This window comes from Phoenix dactylifera, chromosome 1 (genome assembly GCF_009389715.1).
Source record: "Phoenix dactylifera cultivar Barhee BC4 chromosome 1, palm_55x_up_171113_PBpolish2nd_filt_p, whole genome shotgun sequence".
NCBI classification, from domain to species: domain Eukaryota; kingdom Viridiplantae; phylum Streptophyta; class Magnoliopsida; order Arecales; family Arecaceae; genus Phoenix; species Phoenix dactylifera.
Window position 1 is genome coordinate 11,887,645 of NC_052392.1, and position 14,915 is coordinate 11,902,559.

A 14,915-nucleotide genomic window follows, 5' to 3' on the forward strand; every position below is an offset into this window, starting at 1 on the left:
TTTTACATGCAGCTAACTCTACTCAAAAAATACTATAGTTTTTCAGTGCAACGCAAGAGAGCTTCTTCTTTTTCTCTTTGTTAGAAGGATTTTATGAGCGAAACTCGAACTCTTATATGGGATAAGACCCCCACAAGGCTGCGTGGCCTTTAGGCTACCCTCCACCTGCACTCATCACACGTATACATCTGATACAAATCAAAAAATAATCTTTTAGGCAAACAAACATGATGCTGGTGTACAAAATTGATATGGGTGGTCAAGGAGGTGGCTTCTTGTTTTCCATGTTAGTCTTTGTAGAACTAAGCCATGTGTCTTACAAATGTTTTACAAATCCTCCTCACAACAACCAATTACAAAATCTTGCCATATAACATCATGATGCTTCTATCACTATCATGACATCCTTGTAGATAATAGAGATAATAACCATTTTTTGAGCTTCACTTTCTCCATAATTTCTAATGGTTCTAAACAAAAAAGATGCTAGCGAAATGGTAATGCCAATATCCGAGCAAGGTTTAAATTAACAACTATTGTAAATATTGCAACGGTTATTATGTTCATTTGCATTGCACATCAATAAATCCAAATAATATAATATTTTTTTCAAAAAAAAACTGTGTTAGTAGTTGGATTTTCTATTTTTTTCACTCCAATTAATGATGATCTTGATGAATAACAATGTTCTTTTCTTTTTTATTATTGACCATTGTTGGTAAATATTTTATCATAACATAATCTCGATCCTTCTATCCAAATAAACATGGATGAACTATAATTTTATATCGGACAACAACAATTTCATAAGAGAACACTTACAATTATAGTGTGGCTTTATCAAACCTTACAATCAATTTGATACATCTCATCAATTCATCTCGTGTTCATATAATCAACATGGCTGATCAAAACCTTTTCTTCTAGAAAATACCAACCATTATAGACAAATTATTGGTCAATCCCACAAACTTCTTATTTACAAATGCACATGCATCTTATCCAAAAACAGTATGGTGTCAAAAACGTATTTTTCAAACAAGCACTTATGCTTGCTTTGCACACCATCAAATAGTTCTAGGTTTAACATTTTGTTGTTCCTCCAGTAAACCTAACAATTGTAGAGGATTATTAAAAAAGAAATAATGAAGCTTTACTCTGAAAATTCTGCAAAACTACAATGATCAAAATAATTACCAAACTTCTTCCCTATCCAACATGGTGCCATGCCCATCAAGGGGCTAGGTTATATCTTTCACACGAAAGAATATTTGGTCTTCTTTCATGATGTAAACCATTGGATCGTGATTTGCTCACTCTAATCTCTTTCTTCTATTTGCAGAATAGATCACAAAGTTGATGTCATGCTTTAAAAGCTGTGCAAAAATGTGATTTAATGATTCGCATAGTGAAAGAAGATCAATTATTCTTTCCCGTGAAAGATGCAACTACTCTAACCCACTTATGAAAGGTACAAACTCATTTGAATTGCAGCTATCTCCTCCTGCCCTCTTAAATTGGAAATAAGTCGTGTAAACTTTTAGAGCAAGCATACACCTTACCAAAGACTTTACCACGAATAACACTGCCACCATGAATTGCACCAATCCCTCGTGCAACGAGAACAAATTTGACAAGAGGTTTGGGCCGCATAGCGGTTCTCTTTATGAGGTCGACTCTTTTCGAGTCTTCAGCCTTCACTCCTCGTTGGAGTCTAACTACCTAAACTCTTGATTTCGACAAATCTAGCCGATCCAACCTATAAGGAGGAAACCGACTCGCAATAAAGGAAAAGATTTTTGATTACGGGAGGAGGGGCGGGAGGAGGCAGAGCACCCGCTAGGCACGGATGCTGCGAGAGGGTCGTGTTATTCAGAGCAAGCATGTTCTTCGGAAGGCGAACTAAGCTGCAGATTGGGTCATCTCATTTGCTGCTTATTATTTTGGAGAATTTCTATGGACCCAACAGACTTTTTTTTTTCTACTTTGTGTAGTCTTCTTGCTAGTGAAGTAGTGTGAGGAGCCAATTTACCAAAAAAAAAAAAACAAAAGAGGAAAGAAAAAAAGAGATTTTTTAATGATGGGCCTCCAATCCCCCCTCTCTACACAAAGTCACCGGGCGCTAACCTCCCACCGCCTGCTCCGGCTTGTGTTCGTCTCTCCTTCCAACACCTCGCGCACACACACTCTCTCTCCCCGTTCAGTTTCTTGGTCGTCCTAATTTTTCAAGGATTGCGATCACCTTTTTGCTTTAGAACAGCAACGAGCTTGCTTATGGTTAAAATAAATGTCTATGAGAGCGGTTATTTGATTTACTTCTGGTCTTCATTATTCTATCTTTGATTAATTTACAATTCTAACGTGTAGTGTTTTGCCTTTATTCTGTTTGAAGAAATGCCTGGCCTTCCTTTCATATGAATGTGTATATATATATACACGCATATGCACGGAACCGTCAAGGAAACGATGTGATCTATGATTAAAATCATCATTATTTTGCTACATACCGATACTTCGAAAGTCCAAACTGAACAATGGTGTTATTGCAAATAAGCTTATGTACAAGCAAATCCAAAACTTTCAATAAGCCAGCCTGAAGGATGGAACTGAAATCAATACAAATTAGGCCTCCGTATCGACCAATTCAGCCCCAACCTAACAAAGGCTAGAAATGTTTCTCTTTTTTAATATAGTTTTTCCTAAACTACACAAAAGCCTAACATGCCACCACCGACACAGATGCCATCCACATCAATGATTTTAACTATTCGTTGCGTTCTATGTATCTTAAAGCACATGTAAACCAAGAATCAAATGGTTTGGATAGTTTTGAACCAGGGAATAAAATAGACTATTTGTCATGTTATGAAAAATTGTCCGTATAGCAGTCAGTTGACACAGTAACTGATCTCCAAAACCTCATAGATTTTTTAAAATTATATTTTTGGGCATTTCAAGTGTGGCACAATGAATGGTGTTGATTACCAAGTTCAATGTCCTTCCATATGTTTTGTATTCCAGGGCATAGCTACATTATTATGTCCTGAAACCATGTATATAATGTGGATACACCTTATACTCACATAACGAATTGCACATCTTTCTTCAGCAGCATTAGATAAATCAGGAAATGTTAATTCACAAAAATGTTCTTTGTATATGAGTCTTTTATGCCTACCCTTCTTCCTTCTCTTAAAAATCAATTCCATCATAGTTTTTTATATATGAATCTTCTAGGCGTACCCATCTTTGTTTGCTTAAACAAGTAAACCATCACTTATCAGAAAAAAAACATGTAAACCATCATAGCTTACAATTAGCTATTATATTGAGTTGTTTGCATGTTTTAAACAGTCGCAAAATGCAACCTGTGCATGTTAGAACAAAGTTAGAAGCATTGGTTAGTTACTAACTTCTAATCAGTCATGATTCGCCATACCGATATCCGGTATAGGTGGCGTAACGATACTCGATACACCGAAAGGACTCCATATCATACCGACACAGTGCTAGTGTGGCACTGGCATGGGGTTCAGTACCGAGATGGCAAACTTTGTAATTAATTCCTAGTTAGTTACATCACTACTACAGGATCTTAACTTCATTATAATATCTATTATATGGGATAGAGTAAGATGGTTCTTATTCCTTTTGCATGTATCAGCAACTTCTCATAATATCTGTTCTGTCAATCAGAGCATTTTTTATAGGCAGATGACTTGAAATTTGTCTATCCAATGAACTGGAAAGGTTTTGTGTACAGGATTTGAAAGGATGTGACTCTTCAACTTGAGTTACTGAGATACTATGTTATAATTTTTTAGTGTGCATAAGCACCATATCTGGCGTACAAATTTTGCTTTGGTTTATATTAAGCATTGGGTTTGAGCTACCAAAATTTGAGGAAAAATGGTCAAATATTTAACAGTAATTGATTCAAATCTCAATTTGCTTGTTATGCACATATAAATTATATAACAACCTATTTTTGATCTTTTTGTGACATACTCACATGTTTACTCCATGTTCGCATGCAATTCATGTACCAAACAGGTTCTGGAAAAAATACTGAGTTTAATTCTAAAGCTATTTTATTACCTCTCCCCTTTGCAGGTAAAATCACTTAAATCCTCTTTGTGTCTGATCAAGTTCAGAGTATTGAATTTGAATCAAATCAGGAGACTGGCTTGGTTGGATGAGTATTTCAGTCTGGTCTAGATCAGATTGAAAGTTTTATCTGATCCTTTTTGGGGCCTTACGGAGCTCATCTTCATTTTATTTACTGAATACCAGTGCTTGAATTCCACGGTGGTTTTCTCTTGAGCTACGGAATCCATTTATATGGGTTTTGCCATTGTCACAGATATTCTCCCTCAGAAGAGTTAGCCACTCTGCTTCCTTTACTTCTTTTGTGCCTATTCTTTAAATCAAAATTTCCCTTCATTTATTTTGTCTAAACTTTCATCATTTCTTCCTTTCTTTCAGGCATTTGCTTGAATTTTCTGGAGATAAAGAGGCCTATAGCTCATGAGTGTTTGAATGTTTCATTTTAACCTTTTCCTTGCAATTATATAGTCTTTTTCTTAATTGGCTTCAAAAATCCTTGAAAATCTGGGAATATGATTGTTTCAGTTTGAGAATTGAGACTCTGTTTATGTTGTTATATGAGTAGTTAGTGTTACTCTTTTGTTCACACAAGAGAGCCCTTTTTTAATTTTTATAATAATGTTGACTTAAATTTCTTTTCCTTTTAAATTTTCCTGTCTGTATAGTGCCTCTCTGTTTTAACATGGTTTAAAAGATTTGGGCCCCCAATCTGAACCTTAAGTTTGAACCCATGGATCGAGCATGGATCCAAACTAAAACCCAAACTTTGATTGTTTGAGTATGGATCTTGCAGAATTGGATCACACCTGTTTGAACCAGGTTATCTTTAGTGAAATGAATTAGAAGTTCAGGGTCCTGCCCATATTTAGAAACAGTACAACATCTTTCTAGGCTATGCATATGCAGCCTTATATTCTCTGATGATATCCACTGGTACTCCCATATGATGCATGAGGTGTTTTATAAGGGTGGATCAAACTAAACTGGGATGGGTGGATTTTGATTTGCAGACGTTGATTCTGTTTGCCATGATGCAGAGGTTGAACAGAAATTCAAAAAAAAAAAAAAACTGTTCGATAGTACGTAGGATCTTGTCATATAGTCTTGTGGTTATTAAAGAGCAAAATTCTGTGAGTTTGCTTTGATGGTGAATGAACATGTTTAGATTATTCATAATTCTCCTGAGAAACCAAAATGGACACCCTTTGTGTCTAGAGCTTTCAGCCTCAACTTTGATGTCAATGCAATGAAAAATCCAGATCAACTCCTACATCCAATTCTATTCTTACTTCTGCCTTTATATTCTCTTCAATAATATTATTTATTAAATATTATCCGGAATTCATTACCAATGGGAGGAATTTATGGGGGCTAGTGCTTCATCAATCTTAAGTCTCAACTTATTGGAGATGCCAGAATTCATCTAAAAAGGTGATTTCTGGTTGTTCGACAATCTTGAGATTTAGATATTTATGGATGACCTCAACCAATCAGACCTGTTCATCCTTTGCCTCTATTTCCTCATCTGTTCACTCCATCCCGCTCATGTTGGGAATATTGAAGTATAAGCTGATTAGCTTTCCAAACAGGATACAAGAGTACAGGGTCAATATTAGAGCTTTACTTCATAAGCTCCTTTGAGTATGATCTGTTATTTTCTTGAAGTATTAAAACTGCTACTTAGACAAAGCCCCTAACTTAGGGAGGAATATCTGGCCCTTCAACTTTAAATATTTGGTCTTTTGTTATGATACTGCATATGTTTGGTTAGACTAGGATTGTTAAAACGGAGGGCCTGTCCTCATAGAGAATAGAAGTTTGGAAGAGAAAATACATGGTTAGAGTTTCAATTTTAGGTTTGTACTGAGTATGAAAGAAATACTTAAAAGGCTCATCCCAAATGTATTAAGAGAGTGCTAGGTGATATGGGACAAAAAGATTCATGTGAAATATTTCATTTTGGGATATATGTATTCCTGGGCCCATCTATTTCCATACCTCCACCAATTCAAATGTGCCTTTTCAGGTTGGATTGATGTATTTATTGTGTGAAAAGAGAGGATACATGTTAGCATGATGATTCACAGCAAGCCGCCTGAAAAGTATACTGATGACCGTGATAGGAAATATAAGACATGATAAAACCATATCTCAATACTGTTATGCAAATTAAACATAAAAAATGTTATATTCTGCCTATGCAATCTAATTTCACATCAACTTTGGGAGTAAGTAGTTAAATCAGAATTTATTCAATGGTTTATTGTGTTGCTTCCTTGGAATAGTTAAGAGCTCTTCGAGAAATATTTGAACATGGTTGTAATCTCACTTTTGAAGTTTTTTTTTCCTCTCTCATTTTGCAGTTTGGATATTAGCCTCTTCAACATGTTAGACAGACAGCATCAAGAATTTTTGCTTGTAATACTCAGGAACCCTGTCATTCTTCTAGTACATTCAAGAAATATTATTGACATCCTCAAAATGTTGAATTCCCACCCATACTGCCAAAGAATAAAAAAAAGTCTTTCTCTATCCCAATAAAAAAAATCATACAGGCTTCTGGACAGGATAAAAAACTGGCTGAAATGGGTATAGAGAAGCCTCTTGAGCCCCCCAAAGAATGTGTTACTGGTACCTGATCTTGTTCCTGTTGCTTATGAGGTACTGGAACATTGGAAAGGGCTGATCCAAGGCCTTTCCCAGCTTCTGAATGTTGTTACAGTTTATGGTTGTAGGTAAGTCACAGATAATATGTGATATGTTTATTTATTTGTCTCCTGAAGACTATGAAATCTTTTATATTTATTCCTCTCCCTATAGTCTCATTTTTTTGGGATATTTTTCAGATTAATCCTTGAAATCTACCGTAGTTGTGTATTAGTCCATGATTTTTCTGTATTTATATTTTAATCCTTGAAATCTTGGAACTAATTGCTTATATTCTCTGAGGGTGTCAAATTCATATCTTTTGGATATTTTTGTCCCTAGCACTCACACTTAATCGATTCCTTAACCCGTCTCCTTTACTGTTGGTCCTTTAGCAGCCAAGTCGTGATCGGGAAGAGGGCAAAGTGATTGAGAAGAGGCTGAATCTAGAGCCTCATTCAATGTTAATCTGAGCATTTTATCCTTCTATAACCCTAGTTAACCTTAACCAGGGTTTGGCCGACGAAAACTAGCAGAATGATAGAGTTATACAAATGGATAACTTTACAAGAATTTTTATATAAATATGAAAAGATAATAATTAATATGTTACAGACTAATCTGCAAAATCACTTTTTCATTGAAATTTAAGAGATTGCCAAAATATACATCATTCATTCAGTAGGGTAATTTTTTGACTTTTGTTGAGAGCCCCTACAAACTCTTCATGTTGAAGTAGTTCTTTTCTCGAAGAGTATCTGTATTTTTAGATTCCTTTCTTTTATTCATATTAGATTGAACTTGATGCCTCCTGATATATTGTGAAATTAAATATGCGTGGAATAGAAGAACATCCTTCTGAATGATATTTAGATATATCATAAAAATCTGATTTTCCTGTTTTTAAGTTGAAAATTATATCTTTTCGTGGATTTTTTGTTCTAAAAAATCAACTTGCTTATTTGTAACAGTTACATAATATTTATATGCATGTAATCAACAGAATTATTTCAACGAATGCATGATGCATCAGCACTTGTTGCAATTTGATGCTAAACACTATTCTCTTCACAAGATTTAGGTTTAACTTAGAATAGTCAAAAGCTAGGAGACTGAGAATTATAGTTAATGTGAAAACATAAAATCCTTGAATTGTCCAACTTGGTTAGCTAATAACCTTCCTTTTTCCATAACCATTATGCACATGCACCTGGAAAGACTTGGAGTTTTTTTTTTTTTTTTTTTACGCACTGTTAACCGATCTCAGATGATCCTTCTCAGCAAATGTTCTGCAGTCCACGTTGGTCCCATTGGCCACCGGATTCAGGACTGCAGAGGCACTGGAAGTGAGCAGTGCAGGAACCTCCACTGTTGGTTTTGAGGTTCCATCAATGATGCTCTTATCCCCATTGAATCATACCACCTGTATGTCCCCTTTGGGCGGCGCATCAAGCACAAGACTCATTTCCCAGCAGTTGTAGAGCTACGCATTCAAGCAGGAGTTGATTTGCCAGAATTTCCTTCACGCCGACGAACCATGCCCATCTGAATGCTTGGGAAAAAGGTGATCCTTTTAGTGGGCAATATTTCTGGCCTAACTAAAGATTGTAAGATTCTCTGCTGACCTCTGTAACCATGGTGGTGGTTCATTTGTCTCAGAAATCATTTCCTGTGGAGCTGGACATGGGGCATATGACTTGCTTGTAGGTTTTCCAGTGTACATTCTACATCTGTCTTGGAAAGAAATGGTTATCCAAAGTGTTATGCAATACACATCCCTGTAAAGAATTATAGCTACTCTCTTCATGCATGGTGTCAAACAACAAGATGGGTCCTCTATGTTCATATACTTCCTAATTATCTATTGCCTCTACAATATAGTTGTGGTTTGTTCAGATACTTCCTAGGCCCTGTTTGGGGGAGCTTTTGGAGGGCCAGAAAGCACTTTCTGGCCCTCCAAAAGTACTTTTAAATGAAAAACTGTGTTTGGTAAATTTTTCGAAAAGCTGTTTCAGCTTTTGCGGGAAGCTGAAAACAGCTTTCGGGAGGAAGCTCCAATTTGGAGCTTTTGGGAGGAAGCTGTTTCAGCTTTTTCGGAAAGCTGTATTTTTGACAAAAATACCCATATTAAAATAACATAATTACATAGTTTGTCCCTTTATAAACCTAAAAATCTGCTAGAGCCAAGAACCCTAGCCGTCACTCCCTTCCGTAAGAAAAAGTATTTTTCTTTTCAATTTTTGTATGCATCTCTTGAACCACATTTTAGAAGAAAAAATTTTAATCCTTTTTCATACCTTCCAAAATCAATCTATTGTTTTTTTTTTATCATCAACCTCGCGGCCCACGCTGAGATCCTCCTCGAGCGTGGACCACAAAGAAGAGCCCCTGGACCGCGGAAAATTATTTTATGGGAAATTATTATGGAAAATTATTTTATACTAATAATTATAATATTTTATACCTTTATTTTTGTATTATACTATAAATATAATATCATATTATATTATATCATAATATATTAATATGTTATGTTAAATAATTTAATATTATGTTATATTATGGAAAATTAATTTATACTAATAATTATAATATTTTATACCTTTATTTTTGTATTATACTATAAATATAATATCATATTATATTATATCATAATACATTAATATGTTATGTTAAATAATTTAATATTATGTTATATTATGAAAAATTAATTTATACTAATAATTATAATATTTTATACCTTTATTATTATATTATACTATAAATATTATATTATATTACATTACATTATAATACATTAATATGTTATTTTAAATAATTTAATATTATATTATATTATGAAAAATTATTTATAATAATAAATATAATATTTTATATCTTTATTATTGATTTATACTATAAATATTATATTATATTATATTACATTATAATACATTAATATGTTATTTTAAATAATTTAATATTATGTTATATTATGAGAAATTAATTTATACTAATAATTATAATATTTTATACTTTTATTATTGTATTATACTATAAATATAATATATATTACGTTATATCATAATACATTAATATGTTATGTTAAATAATTTAATATTATGTTATATTACCAAATATTATTTTACTCTAATAATTATATTACTATTATGCGACATTAACATAATATTATTTTATATTACAATAATATTATAATATATCGTATATTTATGTATTAATATATGTTATGTTTTATTATGTTCTGTTGTATAATACTATGCAATGTCCTTTATGGTAATTTTGTCATACAAAAGTACTTTCTCAGTTTGTTTACCAAACACAAAACAAAGTACCACAGCACTTTACGAATGTAGTTACCAAACAGCAAATAGCTTTTTATAACAGCTCTACTTCAGACAGCTCTACTTCCACCAGCTCTACTTCCAACAGCTCTACTGCCAACAGCTCCCCCAAACAGGGCCCTAGTTATCTATTACCTCTACAATATAGTTGTGGTTATGGGTCTCTGTTAGCCGAGTACCTCAGTTCTTTTGTATTGACTTCTCCGGCCACCGAGATATTTGTCTAACTACTATTGGTGGCAATTTATTTCTTACATTCTTGCGATGAAGTTCAGGGAGGACATGAAGAGATATATACTTAATTACTGACTTGCTCATTTTCTCAGGAATTAACATTGCCAATTCAGTTCAGCATGGGAACAAAGTCTGGGGGGTGCGATACGTAAAGCAGGATTACGTTTAAACCTGCAAGGAAATAGAGTGAAGTCCCTTTCTAATTCTCGTGAATCAAGTCGGCACACCCGTTACCGACATTGTTATTAAGAGCAAGCGTCCTTTTCTTATTGCGTCGATCACATTCATCGAACGGCCAAGATTAATTCTATCGTCTGAAAGGCTCTGTGAGCGGGTCGGTGGCTGGGCCTTCTAAAACTTCGGAAACCTAACCCTAGCCGTGTTCGTTCCCCGCTCCCCGGCCTCTATATATATCCGTCCGGCCGTCCCCGAAATTCTCATTAAGAAATCCCATTCCCGATCTCAATCCTAAAACCCTAACCCTAGCCTTCGCCCTAGTGCTGTTCTACTTTCCGTCATCATCTCTTTCCTTCTCCTCCGATCTCCTGAGCGCTTTCGTATCTTTCCTTCTCCTCCGATCAGTTGAGCGCATTCTTCGTGGTTCTGTTCGGCGGCTAATGATGATTGATCTCAAAGATCTTAGCGGATTTCAGTGAGTCCATGCGTCGATGATGTGATTTCATGTTGTTACACACACTGAAGCCCCTCGTATTCTTCTTTCTCCAATCTTGATTTTCTTTTGTTTTTTGCCTTCAAAAGGCTGGAATCGTTGATCTTTAAAAGACAAAAGTTGAGATTTTTTCCTTGAGATCTTTCATCAAAATATAATTTTGATAAATTTCTGGCCAATTATTGAACCGATTGATATTTTTTTAATTTTTTGGGAGAAAGTTAGGGTTTTTAATTAGGTGGAAGGAAGGAGGAATGGAAGCGATGGTGAGCTTAGAATGGTGGAGCGGCCAGTGGTGTCATCTTGCCGCGAGCCTTTCCGCATTATTATAAACAGACTTATCCTTCCACTGAGCTCCAAATTCCACCTTTGAATTTCCTGTTATTTTTTCAACCTTTTGTTAATTCTTTATTTTTTTACACAATTTTTCTTAGGATATCGAATGATACGACTGTTTATATTGTTCTCATCTGTAGTCATTGAGGAGCGACAAAGTCATGCTGCTCATGCACCACTCTGATTCAATCAGTGCTGATAATTGACTTATAACCCATATCTATAGGAGCCTACTAGCGAAGATATTTTCATCTAGTCGGTGTGGATTTAGGGTTGGGTAGGGAGTTTATAGGAGATATGGATTAGGGATTTTTTTTTTTTGGATTTTTTTCAACATTTGCATAACTTTTTATTATTTTTTTCTGTACTTATATCGTTGAGGAGTAGGTGGTGGGGTAAAAAAATAAATAAATAATTTGTTTTCATAAATATCCTTTTAAATATTAAAATTTGTATAAATATTTTCTTAAAATTGATATTTGCATTTTTACCATCGTAAAACACTTCTTTTGCTATTCTATTTTTTATTCTTATTTTTATATATGTACTCATGTCATCTAATGCTATGTTTGAAATTAAAATGACTAAAATATTCTTAATAGATACATGTGTAAAAACAAATGAGACAGAAAAAAAAAATATTTTATTTTTAATTAAAATAACTATGGTTTTTATTAATGATGTTAAAACAATCGTTATATTAGAAGTATTTGTATAAAACAGTGTTTTATAAGGATGTAGAAATAAATATAAATTTTAAGAAAATATTTACACAAATTTAAATGCTTAGAAAGATATTTATGTAAAAATTTTAAAATAAAACTGACCCAATTAGGCAGACTGCTAGGGCTGCGTGATGGTTCTTTATTTTTTTTATATATAAAACTAATAATATTTACATGTAAAATCTTAGTACTTATTTGGTATATCTTAAGATATTGACTGATAAGATATCAGTATGTTGTCTGATTTATAATTTTTTTTACCATATTAAATAAAATATTTAGTAGCTAAAGTTAAACTTAATGTCTTAAAACAGTATTAATCTCAGCATTACTACTTTAATGAAGATATTGAAGTCTTGGCTTTTGTTTATCGTGAATTCCCTCGTTGTTTATTTCCAGAGATAATTTACTCCCTGCGGAGAGCTCAAATGAAGGCAATCGCAGTTCCAGAATCCAAAGCCACTTTTTTTTTTTTTGCTTAAAACAAATGCTTCATACAGTACGTGTGTGAATACACCCAATAAGATCAAAATATAGTAACTCACGGAGTGCCAATGAATCCAAAGCCACTTTTTCTAAAAAAGTTCATTGGCAATGAAAAATGATATCTTTGGATAATCCGAATTTATTTGGCCAGTGATTAGATGGTTAGAGAAAATATTTGTGTACAGTGAATTTTATGTATTAGAAATCTAATCTCATGCTATGGATATTCTGTCTTAGGAACCTTGTCACCCCAGTGCTTGTTACAAAACCTCACCGAATGGATCATTCCTCCCCTAATCTGAGGAGGAAAGCAGGCAAGCGTTATATAAACCTTCTTGTCTTTTAACCTACACACCTCCTTGTATCCTATATACCTTCTTATCTTTTAACCTACACGGTAGCGACACAAACCTGCTTATCTTTTAACCTACACGGTAGCGTTAATTTATTGGGTGAAATAGGTTATGTGTCTCCCTTGTTTAACACATCATAACTATACCCTTTTACAGAAATATTTTTTTTCTTAAAAAAGGCTAATGGATAACTATCAGTATATTACTGCAGATTCTTATAGAGTATAATTGAGTCTGGAGTTGAACAAGTCTCGCCAAGCCCATGGCAGGTTAACTGAGACTCAGAGAAGACCAAACTGGCCTCTGATTACCTTGCAGGTCCCAGTATTGTGACTAATGGTTATGACCCATGCATTGAACATGGATTAGCAACTAAGATTTAATTATGAATTCAGTGAGGTCTGATTTAGTTTTCATATGATTTGAACCAGAGCAAACAGATCTAATCTGATCCAATAAATGTTAGTTTAAAAGTTTAAATCTAGCTTCCCAAATAGAGGGTTAACATCAAAACAGGGATCGAACATCGCCCAAATCCATCAAGTAAATAGGTTGGATCCTGGTTAGGATCGAGGTTGAATATGAAACAAGAGAAACCATGGTCTTTGTCTATTGGAGACTCCCTCTCATGCTTGTCATATCCTTTAGTCTCTTTAGGGTTTGTTTATACTAATGGTTCAAATTCATTCAAATCTAATCACAAGCATCACGATCGGCCTGTGGTCAGTCTTAATATATCTATAATGTCTTATAGTCTACATGGATTATGGGCTGAGTCTGCTTTGATACCATTTGCTACAATTCAAGGTCTCACTCAAAATGGTTCGTAAGGTATTTTTTGAATTCTTTGATCCTATATAAGTATATAAGATCTATTCAGTTTGGATCCTCAAATATGATATGATCATGGAGTTTGTCTATGTACTGTGATCAAGGAAGCATATAATTTTTCAAGCTTTACCGCCCATAGGCTCAGTTGACCTGTATGATCTCATAAGGTTTCTTGGTCGCCATACTCTAAGAATTCTTGAGCCAAGGGGATACCAAGCACAAACAATTAGATCTATTATTTCTTTAGATCTAAACCCACCTCTCTCTCTCTCTCTCTCTCTGCCTTTTCTGCGCTAGGAGGAAGAAAGCCACACAAGTGCGTGCCATCTCCTTCCAAAGTCCTCGTGTAACAAGGTTTTCTTAATCGGTGCCACTTGGATGGACATGAGGATTCATGTTAAATGCATGCAATGGAAGTTTAGGATCTGGTTCATGATATATCTTCATGTACAAACATACTAAAAGGGTTTAAAGATTTTTTTTTCTCTTCCTTTCTTTTCTTGGAAAGCAATTTTTTTTTTTTTGCTAGACCGGGTGATTTATATAATACGTGTATGGATGCACCCAATAAAATTGAAAAACAAAAATATCACGGAGCTCCCAAGGCAGCTTCCTATCTCCACCTACAGGATGCTACTAGCATAGTTAACCATGTACGTGGCCACCCAATTCATAGCTTCGTTGGTTTCTTTAAACACATGCTTCACCTGAACAACCCCTCCGTCCCTTATCATCATCCAGATATCGCGAATCAAAAAAAGCAAATCTTTGACACCTCTCTTTTTTCCCAGTTTTTTGTGTGATCTCTCTCACCTAAGCCGCCTTGTCTCTCACATATTTATAAGATTAGGGCTAGGGTTTGGTGAGTTTTGAGGGACAGGAAAAAAAAAAAAGCAAAAAACAAACTGTAAACAAGTTTCTTTAAGTAATTTCACCAAACATAGTTATTGAAATAATCTGTTGGTTACATGCACAGGTCGTAACATCTCCAGTTGCAGCTAACCGTCCTGCCACAGCTCAGGGATTACATGAATCAACATTCTTCCTGGTATCTACAAAAGCATAGGATCACAAACATGGAACCGAAATAAGATTATCCCAATTAAGATATGAATAATTCCATAAATAAACATACAAGATATTTTCTGAAAGCAAATAAACATACAAAGATCAACATGAATGTTAC

General features: G+C 34.3%; 1 long non-coding RNA gene and 1 other non-coding gene across 4 annotated transcripts; both read left to right on the plus strand.

The window, feature by feature from the left end:
- The first annotated feature begins 1,673 nt into the window (after positions 1-1,673).
- On the plus strand, positions 1,674-8,618 carry LOC120110824. Of its 3 annotated transcripts, none has more exons than XR_005511948.1 (3): positions 1,674-2,151; positions 4,114-8,317; positions 8,413-8,618. It is a non-coding gene; the product is annotated as an uncharacterized LOC120110824 (long non-coding RNA). The 3 variants fall into 3 exon arrangements; XR_005511950.1 differs by having other exon boundaries at positions 1,675-4,381; positions 6,471-8,317; XR_005511949.1 differs by having other exon boundaries at positions 1,689-6,842; positions 8,035-8,317.
- Positions 8,619-10,939: 2,321 nt separating this feature from the next.
- On the plus strand, positions 10,940-11,033 carry LOC120104322. The gene has a single exon (XR_005506767.1). It is a non-coding gene; the product is annotated as a small nucleolar RNA R11/Z151 (small nucleolar RNA).
- Positions 11,034-14,915: the final 3,882 nt, after the last annotated feature.